The 14,648-nt window shown below is 40.9% G+C and overlaps 1 protein-coding gene across 5 annotated transcripts in view; it reads left to right on the plus strand.

The window, feature by feature from the left end:
• Positions 1–566: 566 nt before the first annotated feature.
• The window catches only part of ZBTB40 (zinc finger and BTB domain containing 40), a 79,101-nt gene continuing 65,019 nt past the window's right edge, over positions 567–14,648 (plus strand). For all 5 annotated transcript variants that reach the window (XM_067723360.1, XM_067723349.1, XM_067723388.1 and 2 more), the window contains exon 1: positions 567–734. The gene's annotated coding sequence lies outside the window, so the exon portion shown is untranslated. The remainder of the gene's footprint in view (positions 735–14,648) is intronic.

Here is a 14,648-nt window from a genome sequence, read left to right on the forward strand (position 1 = left end):
GACTTCATTTAATTGGCTGTGTGAAGGTGGCGAGAGGAATTCCAACATGGAACGTATAGGGTGAGACAGTGCGTAACAGAAAAACGGAGCACAAGCAAAACTAACGATTTTACCCACAAGCCTCTACATCCCAAAATGGGGAGGAAGGAGAGGCGGGACCAAAATGCCTTCAAGACGCCACGATTGGTTGATACGGGTCTGTTAGCCTATTACGTCCGAGCCAAGCCTCTCCACCAATGAGAATGGGGCGCGGCTCACGTCACGTCTCCGCCTTGCACGTGAACTTGTTTTGGAAAAATGGAAAGAAATCTTTTGTGCCTAATTCTCTGCTGTTGTTTGAGATAAGATCTCAACTTTAGTGCTGCCCGGGCGAGGGATGGTAGAAACCCATTAGAACTTTCCTAAGGGAGTGTGGGGAGAAGAAGGAGTGGTCAAGGGTCAGAGGTCAGAGAAGCGGTTAGCAACGGGTTTCTCCCAGCGTGCTAGCATTGGTGGAGAGCGCGCGTCCCGCCCCCGTGAGGCCCGCCCCCCAGCACGTGACTGTGGCGCGCGGGGCAGGCCGGGCCGCCGCCTCCTTGCTTATATCTCTTCCGCTCCGGCCTTAAAATGGCCGCCTGCTGGCGTCTCTGGCGCTGTTGAATGGAGAAAGCTTTATTGTTCCCTTCGGGCAGGAGTGTTCGTGTCCTTTATGGCGCTGTCAATAAAGAACCGCAGTTTGAATCGGTGCTGAACAGGTAACCATAGAAACGGGGCTGGGACTCAGCGTGGAGACCCCTTTTGCAGCTGTGGCCTAAGAGGCGCCCCGAATGAGGGGCGAACAGAGACCCCTCGGCGTGGCGAAGTCCGCTGCGCTCTGCCAAGTCCCGGCCGTCTCTCCCCGCCCCGGGACGTGGAGCCCCGGGGCGGCCTACACCCCGAGCGCAGGCTCCGCTGTCGTCTGTGGCGGGGAGAGGCCACGGGGTCCCGGCCGGGACGCTCGGCCGGGCCTACTCCCCGCTTGGGGCCTGTTCTCCGCCTGGGACCTGCCCTCAACCCTCGTCGCCTGCTACTCGGCGCGATCGGAGGCCACTCCTCGCAGCTGCTTCTCGCACTCTCACCCCTCCTCCCCTCCCGCCAAATCCCGACCCCGGGCCCCAGCAAGTTAGGGTCTTGGGCTAAATCCGCCCCTCACCCTCCCCCGTTTTTGTCAGCCGGGAGCTAAGAAGGTTTTACATTTTTTTTAATGGCTGTGAAGAATATTTCACATAATTTGTGACAGTTGTATGAAATCAGATTCTCATGTCCGTAAATGAAGTTTTATTGGAACACAGCCGTGTTCATGGTTTATGTATTGCCTATGGCTGTTTTCCTTCTACAAGAGCAAAGTTGAGTAGTTGCAACAGATATCTGATGGCTTTGATCCCTTGGCGCACGAAGCCGAAAATGCTTTTGGCCTTTCACAGAAAAACTGTGGCGGCCCCAGCTCTAGACACAAGTAGACCGGGTCAGTGTTGTCCTTCAGGGATTCCTCAGGTCCCTTCTCACGGAGTGGGAAACTCGAGTTACAACTGCCCTATGCACCCAGAGCTCTTTATTTGACCAACCACTCTGGCTTCCATTACCTTTTCTGGTCTTATTGGTGTATTATTCAAAATGGAATTGTTTCTTCTACTTTGAATAACAATAATACCATTCTACCGAGCGCCTACGGTAAGCCAGTTGCTTATTTATATTCATACACAGCTTTTTTGTACCAATAACTTTTTAGAAGTGTCCGTGTCTGTTTTGCGTAAGAGGAGGAAGCCCAGGTTCTGAGAGGTTAAGCTGTCTAAGACTGTAATAGATTATAGGTCTGGCAAATTGAGCCCTTCCCTGGGAGCGCCCTGCCTGGGGACCCATGTCGTTCTGCTTGCACTTCATTCTTTCACGTCTCTCAAACAGGGACTATTGGTTCTTCCTTGGAATCGAATCCAAATCTTTGTATGGCTTGTGGAGATTTAATTACAGCCTCAACTGAAAATTTTCTCTACTTGGCTAAATCATCAAACTTCTGCCACACCCCACTTCCTAATTTAGACGCTTTTATTTTTTATTTTTAACATCTTTATTGGAGTATAATTGCTTTACAATGGTGTGTTAGTTTCTGCTGTATCACAAAGTCAATCAGCTCTACGTATACATATGTCCCCATATCTCCTCCCTTTTGCATCTCCCTCCCACCCTCCCTATCCCACCCCTCTAGGTGGTCACAAAGCACTGAGCTGATCTCCCTGTGCTATGTGGCTGCTTCCCACTAGCTGTCTGTTTTACATTTGGTAGTGTATATATGTCCATGCCACTCTCTCACTTCGTCCCAGCTTACCCTTCCCCCTCCCGTGTCCTCAAGTCTGTTCTCTACATCTGCATCTTTATTCCTGTCCTGCCCCTAGGTTTTTCAGAACCATTTTTTTTTTTACATTCCATATATATGGGTTAGCATACGGTATTTGTTTTTCTCTTTCTGACTTACTTCACTCTGTATGACAGACTCTAGGTCCATCCACCTCACTACAAATAGTTCAATTTCATTTCTTTTTATGGCTGAGTAATATTCCATTGTATATATGTGCCATATCTTTTTTATCCATTCATCTGTCTATGGACACTTAGGTTGCTTCCATGTCCTGGTTATTGTAAATAGTGCTGCAGTGAACATTGTGGTACATGACCACAGTGTTTTGAATTATGGTTTTCTCAGGGTATATGCCCAGCAGTGGGATTGCTGGGTCATATGGTAGTTCTGTTTTTAATTTTTTAAGAAACCTCCATATGGTTCTCCATAGTGGCTGTATCAATTTACATTCCCACCAACAGTGCAAGAGGGTTCCCTTTTCTCCACACCCTCTCCAGCATTTATTGTTTGTAGATGTTTTGATGATGGCCATTCTGACCGGTGTGAGGTGATACATCATTGTAGTTTTGATTTGTATATCTCTAATGATTAATGATGTTGAGCATCCTTTCATGTGTTTGTTGGCAATCTGTATATCTTCTTCGGAGACATGTCTGTTTAGTAGACATTGTTCTTTTATAAGAGTTGTTCCCAAACCTAACTATTCGTCACTAGTTTAACTAACAAATAGATTCAGAACACCCATGCTTGCCTGCATACATTTGTTAATCATTCAGTATTTGTCGAGCACCTAGAACATACTAGCAATGATTCAAATCCCTGAAAGTACAGTGGTGAACAAGATCAACGTAATCTCTGCCCTTCCATGGAATTTAAATTCTGTAGGGGCTTGGACAGGTGGCATACAGGTAAACAAAGATAATTTCATATATAGCTGTCATTGCATCATAATAAAATCAGTAGTTAATATTTATTGAGTGATTCCTGTGTGCTAAGGACTTCACTATGTGCATTATTTCCATGGCTTATCTTTTAATCCTCACACCAACACTATGACATAGGTAGTATTAATATTCCCATTTTAAAGATGAGGAAACAGAGTCAGGAGAGATGACCTTGGTCATAGCTAATGCATAAGGGAGCTGCGATCTGAACCTAAACTGATCACACTAACCACCCTGAATTATTCCATCTGTTTGTTATCTTTCCTGCTAACTTGGGAGGTCTTGAAGGGCAGGGACCACACTTCACCTCTTCTTGTATCAGCTGCTAGCCAGTGCCCACACCCTGGTATTTGGTAAATAGTAAATAAATCCAGGCCATTCACTGAACAAATATTTGAGTGTCTGCTATTTACCAGGCACCACTGTGGCTATGATTATCAGGGTGAAACATGGACCCAAAACCGAGTGTCTTAACACAGTAAAGAGGTACCAAAGTTACTCCAGATTGTGGCAACTGCTATAAAGCAAACAAAACAGTGTTGACCTGGGAGACCACCTATTATTACCAGGATAGTCCCCAAAGACCTCTCTTCTGGGTAGTTTAAGCTGAAACTTGTTGCGTGACCAGGATCCAGTCCAAAGGAAGGGAAAGGGGAGAGAATTAGAGAGGAAGAACTTTTCGGTAGGTTCAGAGACTGTGAGATGGCAAGAACTTGGAGAGTTACAGAAGAAAGAAGTCAGTGAATGTGTTGTGTTTCACAGTCTTGTGCTCTGAGTCCCGGCCCTGTACCCAGCTTTATTGCTGATAGAGCTGCATGGTCTTGGGCCAGTTACAGGTTATTGTCTAAGTTGTCAAATGTGGATAATGTTACCTTCTCAAAGGATTGTTGTGTGTTTTCTTTTTGTTACACACATATTGCTTAATTCCAATTAGAGAAAACTAACCAAATTTGACCCCAAATGGAAACTTACTTAAAGTGATAAATAATAACAAAAATTCAGAAGTATGTTACAGATGAGGGTGTGTGGGGGGTGTGTGTGTGCATGGGTATGTGTGTGTGTGTTTCTGTCTTTGGGGGGAGGAGAACAGATCTTATTTTTTTTCTTTAATTTTTTTAAGAGAGGATCTTTTCCAATTAGGATTTAATTTTTTAAACAAAATTATACAACTGTCTGTGGAGAGCGTTTTTTATCATTTTAGTGTTTTAAGCTTGAAACTATTTGTATTCCTTCATTCTAAGAAAATGATAGGCTTCTTCTAGTTGGTAGTAATTTTAGAATTGGTTTGCAAATGATTTGGGGTTTTCTCTAAAAGTTTTCAAAATAATGTTGCATACTTTAAGCAGAATGTTGAATGCTTTAAAGCTGGTAGACTTTTTGAATAGGTAAAAATAAATGATGATGTTTGGGTTCATGAACATGAAAAATTACAGAGGCAGTAATAAATTGAGCAAACCATATAGGAAGATCAGCAATGTCAAGTTTTGTTTTAAACTGTATCCAGTAACCATATTGCACGTGTCATCAGAAGATGTAATCCAGCCCAGCAAATGGAGCAAGGAACTGGATGGAGAGTGGCATGTTAATGCAATGTTAACCAACAAGCCCTGAATTAAATTGCTATTTTAGATTTGGGTGGGGCCTTCACATTTAAAGTATTGCAGTTTTACTCTGTGATTTGGGTCTGTTGGATTCCAGTAAAGAGTAGGTGGTAACACTAGCTTTGAAGGATAATATAAAACTGCAGGAAGAGCCAGGGCATACCAATTTGTTTTTCAGTCTATTTTATTTCAGTTCAAAGCATCATTGCAGACAGGCAGCACAGGGAAACAAGCCACACTTTGGCAATACTCACCTGCTTTTGGAGATTGAGGAAGACTGGGTATAACCAAAGTGTGGCTTATTTTCCTGTATTATCTATCTGCAAAGGTGCTTTGAACTGAAATAAAACAGATTGAAAAACAAATTGGTGTGCCCTGTTGCCTCATACTGAGTATTTACATTACCCTTCTGGAGTACTGCCTGTACCAGCACCCTGGGGGGAAGCGGTGACCCTTCAGCCTCTTTCAACTCTTCAAGAGAGTGAGCTCTTTGATTTTCACAAGGAAACTGGATTGGGATATATTGTTTTCTGGATCTCCAATAGCCTGCCTTCTAAAGCCATCATCTTGATAATGTGGAGAAAGCAAGCTATAACCTATAGAGGAAAGAATTAAATATTAAGGGCATTTAAATTCAGAGATGAGGTTGTCACTTTCTTTAAGTCATGCAGAGGGTGCGGTATTTCATTTGCAGAGAGTGTGCAGTTGTAAGACTCCTACAGCTCTCAAGGGAGAGAAAGGTAGGGAAAGAAAGCTATCTTTCCTTACATTTCCCTAATGTTGTTATTTAACTCCATATCCTCAAAATCATGACATCAAGTATTTCATTTCCATAGATAAAGTAAATATGTTATTGCTGATCCACATTAGGTTGTTAATCTGGGGTAAATGGTCAAGTTGCAAGGGATCCATGAATCCTTTGAATTTGCCTGCAGATTTGTGTGAATGCCATTTTTTTTTCTGGGAAGAGAGCCCATTACAGGCATAGCTTGGAGATATGGTGGGTTCAGTTCCAGACCACTGCAGTAAAGTGAGTATTGTAATAAAGCGAGTCACATAGAAAATACTTTATTGCTAAAAAATGCTAATCATCATCTGACAATGCATGGTTGCCACAAACCTTTAATTTGTAAAAACTGTGCACTATCTTCAAAGCACAATAAAATGAGGTGTGCTTGTACTGTAGTCAGGTCTCAGAGGGGTCCTTGACCCTTCAAAAGGTACTGAGCCAACAATGAACATGTAACACCACTGAACCGAAACAGTGAGGAGAATCCCCCTAAAACTAGTACTTTCTATTGTTCTGGGACTTTGACCTCAAAGATGTAAAGTAAAAGTGTCTTTTCTTGCTTTGTTTCCTGTCTAAACTGGTCAAACATAGTTGAATGTTTGTGTATAATATAGGCATTCACCCAATGAGGTGCTTCAGGGATACCTTAGAGATCATTGTCATTATTTTACATGAGACTGGTGAAATGGGGACGTGTTGTCTCGACAACCTGGTTAGCAGATGAACGTATTTGTTTCTTCTGACAGGTGAAAGGAAGAGTAGTAGAAGCCCAGTACTTTGGCTCTAGGCATCAACTTTTTGCAGGTGGAGTCAGTTCCTCAGGGTTAGGAAAGTAGGGTTAAAAGGGAGAGAGGAGGAGAGGGATAGATTCAAGGAAGCAGAGACAGGAGGCAAGGATGCTTCCCCTGCATTTGTCCTGGAGACCCTCTGTATCGGTGACAGTAGAGCTGCTATTTTGAAACCAAACTTATCTCAGAACTTGTCTAATATTAGGACCTCTGAAAAAGTCAGTTCGTGATGTAATTTCTGGTTTTATTAGTACCTGAAAGGAAAAAAAAAAAAAAGGAAGGAAGTATCTTTTAAATCTTCATGTTAGAATATTTTGTGAAAATGGGACCTCAGTAGAAAATGGCTTAGGCCAGAGTTTGGCCCGTGTTGTGTTTACCAATTAGTTGCTTACATTTAAACATTTTACATCTGTCAGACCCCTGAAGGTGTTTGCATGAGTGACTTCTGCTATAAGCTCTAGAATCTGGTTCTGGGACATACAATAGGGCATGTTTTATGAAGGAAAGGGCCCAACTAGGTTGAGGGAGGTTAGAAACAAAGGATTGTAAGTGTGAATAATAGCTTTTGAGGCTCCAAGTACTGTTACTGTTACAAGTACTGGTTAGTTGACTTATTTTTTTAATATAAAAAACAAAAATGAACAGTATATGATTCTATTTCTGACTTTGAGAAAATTTTACAAGAGGTAATCTAACTCTGCAGTTTCATTTGTTTCTCAGCTTTCTAGGACTGTGGCCTGACAGTTGGGTCTTCCTTCTTGACTCCCTTGGCTCCCTGCCCCCACGAGGGGCTCTGGCAGCAGTGAACTTAGCAGTTTTCTTCCATATGGTACTTCTCTTGGGTTCCTGGTCTCAGTGGATGGCACCACGGAGCTGCCAGAGGCAGAAACCCAGGAGTCATCCAGTGTTCTTCCCCTTCTCTCAACTCTCCACCCCCTTCCACTCCCCACCCACAAATGGCACACATTTTTTAGACTGCAAGCCTGTTGATGTCCCCTTTCTCTTTGGGCTAAAGCCGCTGTAATCTCTTGTCTTCGATTACTGCGGCAGCAGTCTGTAGCTGGCCAGCCAGCTTTCCACCTTTGTTCCAATCCAATCTATTTTGTACATTGTTGCCAGTGATCTTTGTAAAGCACTTTGTAAAACTCCAAGATGGCTTGCCTGCCCTCTGTGTGGTTCCTTGGCATGGCTTGGGCTGCCCTCAAGCCCTGGCTGTGCCCACCTCAAGCCTCAACTCTTAGCGCTTTCTCCACTCCCTCTTACCCTTCTACTTGAGCGTCAGTCATTAACACTCAATGGGCAACATGGAACTTCACCCTTCCTGGACTATGGGCCATGCTCTGGGGCTTTCGGGCTGTTCCTTCTCTCTGGATTTCCCTGGCCATGTTATTAACCCGGCAAGTAGCAATGCTGCTGTCTGTCCTGACCATTAGGTTATTGAATGTTGTTTTAGTTTTCTTTGTGGTTCCTTTTGTCCTTAGAATATATGCTATTTGAGTTGTATAGTCAAACATTGTCCTAAAAGTCACTTCATGTAATTATTTTCTCTATGTGGTATGCCACCAACTTGATAAACAGACCCATTTGTTTTAAAACTTAAGAATTGATTATAAAAATCTAATTTTGTTTTTTTAACTATGAAAACCATTTACATGGTTCCAAAATCAAAACTATACAGCAAGGTATATTCATAGAAGTTTTTATTTCATGCCTGACCCTTCTTTTCTGTTTCTCTTGAGTCTTGATGCTAGAGTTTTGGAGTTTTGTCAGTCTGTTAGGTAAGAAATAATATTTCAGTATAGTTTAATTTTGTTTTCTCCTTTTATGAGTTACAGAATATCTGCCCAATGTCTGTGGTATAAGTTACAAAAATATTTTTTCCAGTTTGTCACATGTCTGACTTTACATATGTAGTGTTATTGCTATACAAAAGTTTTACATCTTTACATAGTCATAATGATCAGTCTTTCAGTGTATTGCTTTAGATTTTGAGTCAGAGTTAGGAAGTTTGCGCCACTCTCAATTTATGAGGAATTCATTAATGTTTTCTTCTAGTACATATATGGTTTCACTTTTTTTTCTTTTTTTTCCTTTTTTTTTAGTATCTAAGACTCAGATCCATTTGGAATTTATCTTGGCATTTGGTTTGAGGAAGGATCCAATTTTATCTTTTTTCCAATGAATGGCCAGCCAGGTGTCCCAGCACTACTTATTAAAAGCTCTTATCTTTGCTCCACTGATTTGAGATGCTGTCTTTAGCAGATACTAAACTCTTATGTGCATTTGGGTTTCCTACTGGATTTTGTTTTGTTCCATTGATTGTCAATTCATATGCCATTGCAAAACTATCTTAATTTTAGAGGCTTTGTAATTTGTTTTACTGTCTGGAGGGGCTAGTTTTTTCATATTGCTCCTTTTCAGAGTTTTCCTCACTGTTTTGCTTGTTTATTCTGCCATATGAGCTTTGTAATAAATTTGTCTAATTTCCGGATGAAACAACTTGATGGTATTTTTATTGAGATTATGCTAAATTTATAAATTAGCTTAGGGAGAACTGACATCTTCATGATGTTGAATATTTCTATCCAAGATCATGGTCTGTCTTTCCATTTGCTCAAGGCTACTTTTGTGATTTTTCAAGAGTATTTTGTGTTTTTCCTTATATAAAGTTTGTTTGCTTCTTGCTCAGTTTATTAGACTTTCATTCTTAACTTTTTAAAAAAATAAATAATTCCTTTAAGAATCCCTCCAGAACTTCTCAGAGAAGTTATATACACCCACGTACTCAAAAATTTTTGCATATCGTTTCTGGTGGTTCATAGATACCCTCCTCCAAAAGCCCATCCCATTATATTGTCCCCTCAAAACCCCTTCTGTTGTCTGTCTTCCTCTCTTTCCCATTCTCAATACCTAGCTCTGTGTCCTGCATACTGTAGGCAGTCAGTACCTATTTGTTGAATGGAATGAATAAAGCAGTAAGGGGAAAAAGTGAATAAAAGAGTGAGAAACCTATAAGAGTATATTTGGGAAGGTTTTCCTTGCACAGTTGTTCCTCAGTTTGAAGTCTGTAGCCTTAATTCACTGGTTCATAGCATTTTGCTCTCCTCCTTATCCCCATCCCAGAACTTAAAAAAATACCATGTTGATAATAATAGTTAGCATTTAATGAACACCTAAAAAGTGCCACGCAGTGTACTAAGTGTTTTACACAATTTCTTGTAATCCTCACAGCAACTAAGCAATAGATACTATTATCCCCATTTAAAAAATTGTTATGGAAATTTCAAACATAAAAGTGAGAATAGCATTATGAGCTCCCATATACATGTTCACTCATTTTGCACTTGAGAAAACAGGTTTTGAAAGATTAAGTAACTCAAGGTTACAGAGCTAAAGTCAGGTGTAGAACCCAACTCTTTTTAGCTCCTTATTAAGATTGTTTTTAAAATTTTAAACTCCAGCTGGCCAGGGAAAAGCAGAAGCAAGGGAGATGGTCAAGAGCTACTCTTCTAAACTGTAACTGGTAGTAGTAGTATATTAGTCTTCCCTTCTAATTCACGTCACAAATATTTCCCTCACTTCTACTGTTTGCAAACAGTAAGCCCTCCTCTCTCTCCCTCTTTATTGCTTCTCTTATGTCCTCTGCTTTTGCTCTGCCTTCTCTTTATCTTAGAGTTTTGTTAGTGCAATCTGATCTTAGTTCATTTTTAAAGGCCTGTCACTGTTTTGAGTACCCAGCTCCTAACATGATGTTGGGAACGTAGTAAGAACTTATAAATTTAAACAACAGTGGAACTTGCTGCTCTTATTCATTTAGCCCGTAGGTTTGGTACGGTACTTCTGAATGACGCTCAGAAGCCCTGGCAGTCATTAAATTTGACCACCTAGACACAAGCTGCTCTTATAGCTGGTACTCTGCTGTCAACTGCCCTCAGTTCCAGTCAGATTTAAACCAGAGGGAGACTTTCTAAGGTCAAAGTCCAAGACAGCAGAATAATTGGCCCCTAAAGTTCCGGATTTTTTTTTTCCTGGGCAGCAGAAAATGAAGTTTTCCATGTATTTCTTTGAACATTTTTGAGCAAATACTATGGAGCCCCATAGGCTCTTTCCAAACGTTAAAGACAATAGAGAAGTGATCCTCTTTTGCTTTTTTTTTTTTGGATATTAGTTCCTTAAGTTAACCCTCTTGTCATAATCCCTGCTGATGGATGGGAGAAAGATAGAGATGAAAATAATTCCCACTTCTTCAAAGGCAAGAGAAAAAGCTTACAGTACTAAGGGGAGAGGAGAATGGAGTTCATGTATGAAATATACACAGAAGTGTCCTGAAGGCTGGGTGATCTGAGTAGGGTAATAGGACAGTCTCACAGGAAGTTGGGGCTCCATAGACTCTTCAGTGCTTCTGCTGCTTAACTACAATGTAGAAGAAAAGAAGGATTTTAAGCTGTAAGTGGTCTCTTCTTCCCAGCTGTGCCATAAACTCCTTGAGAGCAGGGAGTATGCTGATTTCTTCTCTGTGTAGTTCCAAGCCAGTTAAGGCCATTTGGCTGAGCTCAGTAAAGATCTGCTGGACAGACAAGCATACACTGTCCACTGACTAGGCTGGGAAATGGGTCTTGGAGGTTTGCTGGGACGGCATGGGCTCCACATCCCCCAGTGGCACTATTACCAGCTGTATGGCCTTGGACAAGTCAGGGGGCCAGAGTAATGTGTGTATGCTGCCTCATATAGCGGGGAATAAGTAGGCTCTAAATCAAGGTCATGTTCTTCCTTTAAAACTACCTCATTTACTGTGTATCTTTGCACTGCCTCTGAACAGAGAAGTTACCAAAAAAGTAGGAGAAAGACTCAAGGATCAAGCGCTTCACTGCTTTTTAAATTCTTAAGCTTGGGCAATATCCAGTGGTAAAGGTCCGGCTCCAGAGTCAGACAGCATGGGTTCATTTACTGACTCTACTGCTCACTGGCTTTATGATTTGGGGCAAGTCATTTAATCTCTCTAGGTCTCCACTTTCTCAGTTAAAGTGGAGTTAATAATAGTAACTACCTCCCAGGTTTTGCAAAAATTATATAAGAGCACCCATGCAAAATGCTTGTCACAGTGTCGGGGATATAATAAATCTTCATAAAATGTTAGCTCCCATTGTTAGGTTGCTACCGTAACTCTTCCAAACTATGTCTTTCTTTTCCCCCTTGCCATAATGTCTTCCTCATTGCTTTCCACTTAAAAAATATATATCTGAGTCATAGTTAACAGAAGAGTCTGATTTCTGTTATTAGTGAACTGGAAGATCTTAAAACACTTCTCAGGGCCTCAGTTTCTTCATCTACAAATAAGGGAATTGGAGCAGGTGATTTCGAAAGTTCTTTGTATCTCCTATTAATTTCAGTGAGTTAAAGGCTTTGTGTGAAATCTCTCAGATTATATAATCCAGCATGCTGTTATGAGAGGCCTAACCCTCTCCCTTTCCTAGCTTGACTCAGCTGTGAAACTTGCAATGTGATTGTCTATAAATTCTTTTTAAAGAATTATATAATATTTGACATACAGTATATAGAAGATATATATGTAACTTATATAAGTGATGAGGCAGAGTGATTAAAAACAAGTATATCGGACTTCCCTGGTGGTCAGTGGTTAAGAATCCGCCTGCCAATGCAGGGAACACGGGTTCGATCCCTGATCCAGGAAGATCCCACATGCTGCAGAGCAGCTAAGCCTGTGTGCCACAACTACTGAGCCTGTGCTCTAGAGCCCGCGAGCCCATGTGCCACAACTACTGAAGGCCACGCACCTAGAGCCCGTGCTCCACAATGAGAAGCCGCTGCAATGAGAAGCCTGCGCACCGCAACAAAAAGTAGTCCCCACTCGCTGCAACTAGAGAAAGGCTATGTGCAGCAACGAAGACCCGACACAGTCATAAATAAATAAATATTTTAAAAAACGAAAAACAGTGTATCTGTGAACTGATCACCAGCCAAAAACTGTAAAAACAAGTATTTTGGCAGGTGTATTTTTATGCTTCCTTTTAACATTTAATGAATATTTACAATGTTATAGGAAATGCCCTTCATGTGCATTGACTTACTAACAGAGGCTTATTAATGCTTACAGCTACCCCATGAGATAAAACTAATATTATCCCCATTTTACATATTAGGAAACTGAGGCCCAGAGAGTTAAGCAACTTGCCTCAAGTTGTATAGCTGGTAAGAGAGGCAGAGCTGTGATTCACCCGCGGGCGAGCTGTCTCTACAGCCTGTGCCCTAAACCTTTACTGTTAAACACACAGCCTCCGAAGTCACAAGGCCTGTTTTGGTATTCTTCAGTTGCTTGAGCTCTTTACTTTTACATTAGATGGGTATCTTTGATTTTGGAATTTGCTACTGTGTGGTTGAGATTTATTCCCCCGTGAAGAAAAGTGTATTATCATAATCAGATTGGTGAAAACGCAGAACTCATCCATATTTTCAGGTCAGGACAAAAGTGTCAGTGATGAAGCCAAGGGTCTTTTGTAACACCTAAGAGGTTGAATGTGAAAGCACTGAAGTGATGATTGCTTGTTGAGAGTCTTGACTGCACGATGGAAGAGTCGGCATTAGGTGTAATGCAGTCACAATCCCCAGCCACTCATTAGATGAATATGTTGCTCAGGAGATTTTGCAGTTTGGCCTGTGAAGAGTCATCGTTGATGAACTACTGGATCAGAGCAGCATGGCCCGGAAAGGCAGGGGAAAGGCAGATAAGTCTCTCAAAGCCTCCTTCCATTATAATAGCCTTGAAAAATTGCTTGTTTCTATGAATTAGACAAAAGATAAGAGGACACAAGCAGTTTGTTATGCCAAACAGTTTGATGTTTTGCCTCATTGTTTTGAACACCTCAAAAGAAGAGTTTCGTTAGAGATTGAGAGAATCTGGAAAAAGAAATTAGTTGAATGTGATAGTTATTATAGGCTTATCAAGAATCAGATGCTAGCTGCCAGTTTTGAGACGTGAAAAACAACCTTTCTAGTGGTCCTTAATCTCCTGTCTCTACCTCCTTGAGAATATGGTGGTGAGGTGGTGGTAGTGATGATCATGATGACGATGACGCTGATGCTGATGCTGGCAGCTAGCAGATAATCAGTTTATTGAGCACTTGCTGGATACCAGACCCTTATCAGATATATGATTTGTGAATATTTGTACCCATTTTGTGGATTGTCTTTTTACTTTCATGATAGTGTCCCTTGATACACAGAAGTTTTTAAATTTGATGAAGTCCAACTTATTTTTTTTTCCCTTTGGTTATTTGTGCTGTAGGTACCATATAGAGAGCCTGATTTTTAATGGCTACATGATATTCTATAATATGTCCGTATACCATGTTTACTTTAAAAATCTCATATTATACATCTAAGTTTCCAGTTTTTTACCATTAAATCTATTGCTCTGAATACAGTGTGCATAAATATTTTATTATATCTCTAATTATTATCTCTTTATAGATAGATACTTAGAAGTGGGTCTAAAGGAATAAACATTAACAATTTTTTTCTTCTAATATCATAGGATTCTCATTCTTTTTTTAATTTGTAATTATACAACTGATATATATTACAGATACATTCTGTAAAACACATCCTGGTAAAACATTCAAACAGGGCACGTAAAGTATATCCTCCTCAATCCCCCCAAATTCTCATGTCCCTCTCCAAGGACATTTTTTATAGCTCTACATGAGCAGATTATTTACTAGATTACTTCCCTGAATGATTTTTACCAGTGTACACTCCCATCAGCACTGTGCAGTGTCAAAGACAGATGCACCAGGCCACCACTGAATGTTGAGAGATGTAGTCTCTTCTGTGATTCCTAAAAGGCTTTCTGATCATACTTGACCTTGCTGCTGGAATTTTTTCACAGATGACTGCAGAGAGTAGGCACATTTCACTAATAAATGAACTAATAAATTGACTTTCTGATTTATATTTCTTCTCTTAAACAATTAGTTTAGACAGTACTATCCAAACTCCCCAAGTCTGATTAATTTTGAGACTTTTACAGGATAGGGTGTTTGTATCTATGAGGTTGATAACCAAACTAGACCTTTGGTAAATTAAGTTCAAGCCATTGAGGGAAGTCTCTTGCCAGTCTCTTCCTGGCAAGCCAGC

Source organism: Pseudorca crassidens, chromosome 2 (genome assembly GCF_039906515.1).
Source record: "Pseudorca crassidens isolate mPseCra1 chromosome 2, mPseCra1.hap1, whole genome shotgun sequence".
In the NCBI taxonomy this organism is placed as follows: Eukaryota; Metazoa; Chordata; class Mammalia; order Artiodactyla; family Delphinidae; genus Pseudorca; species Pseudorca crassidens.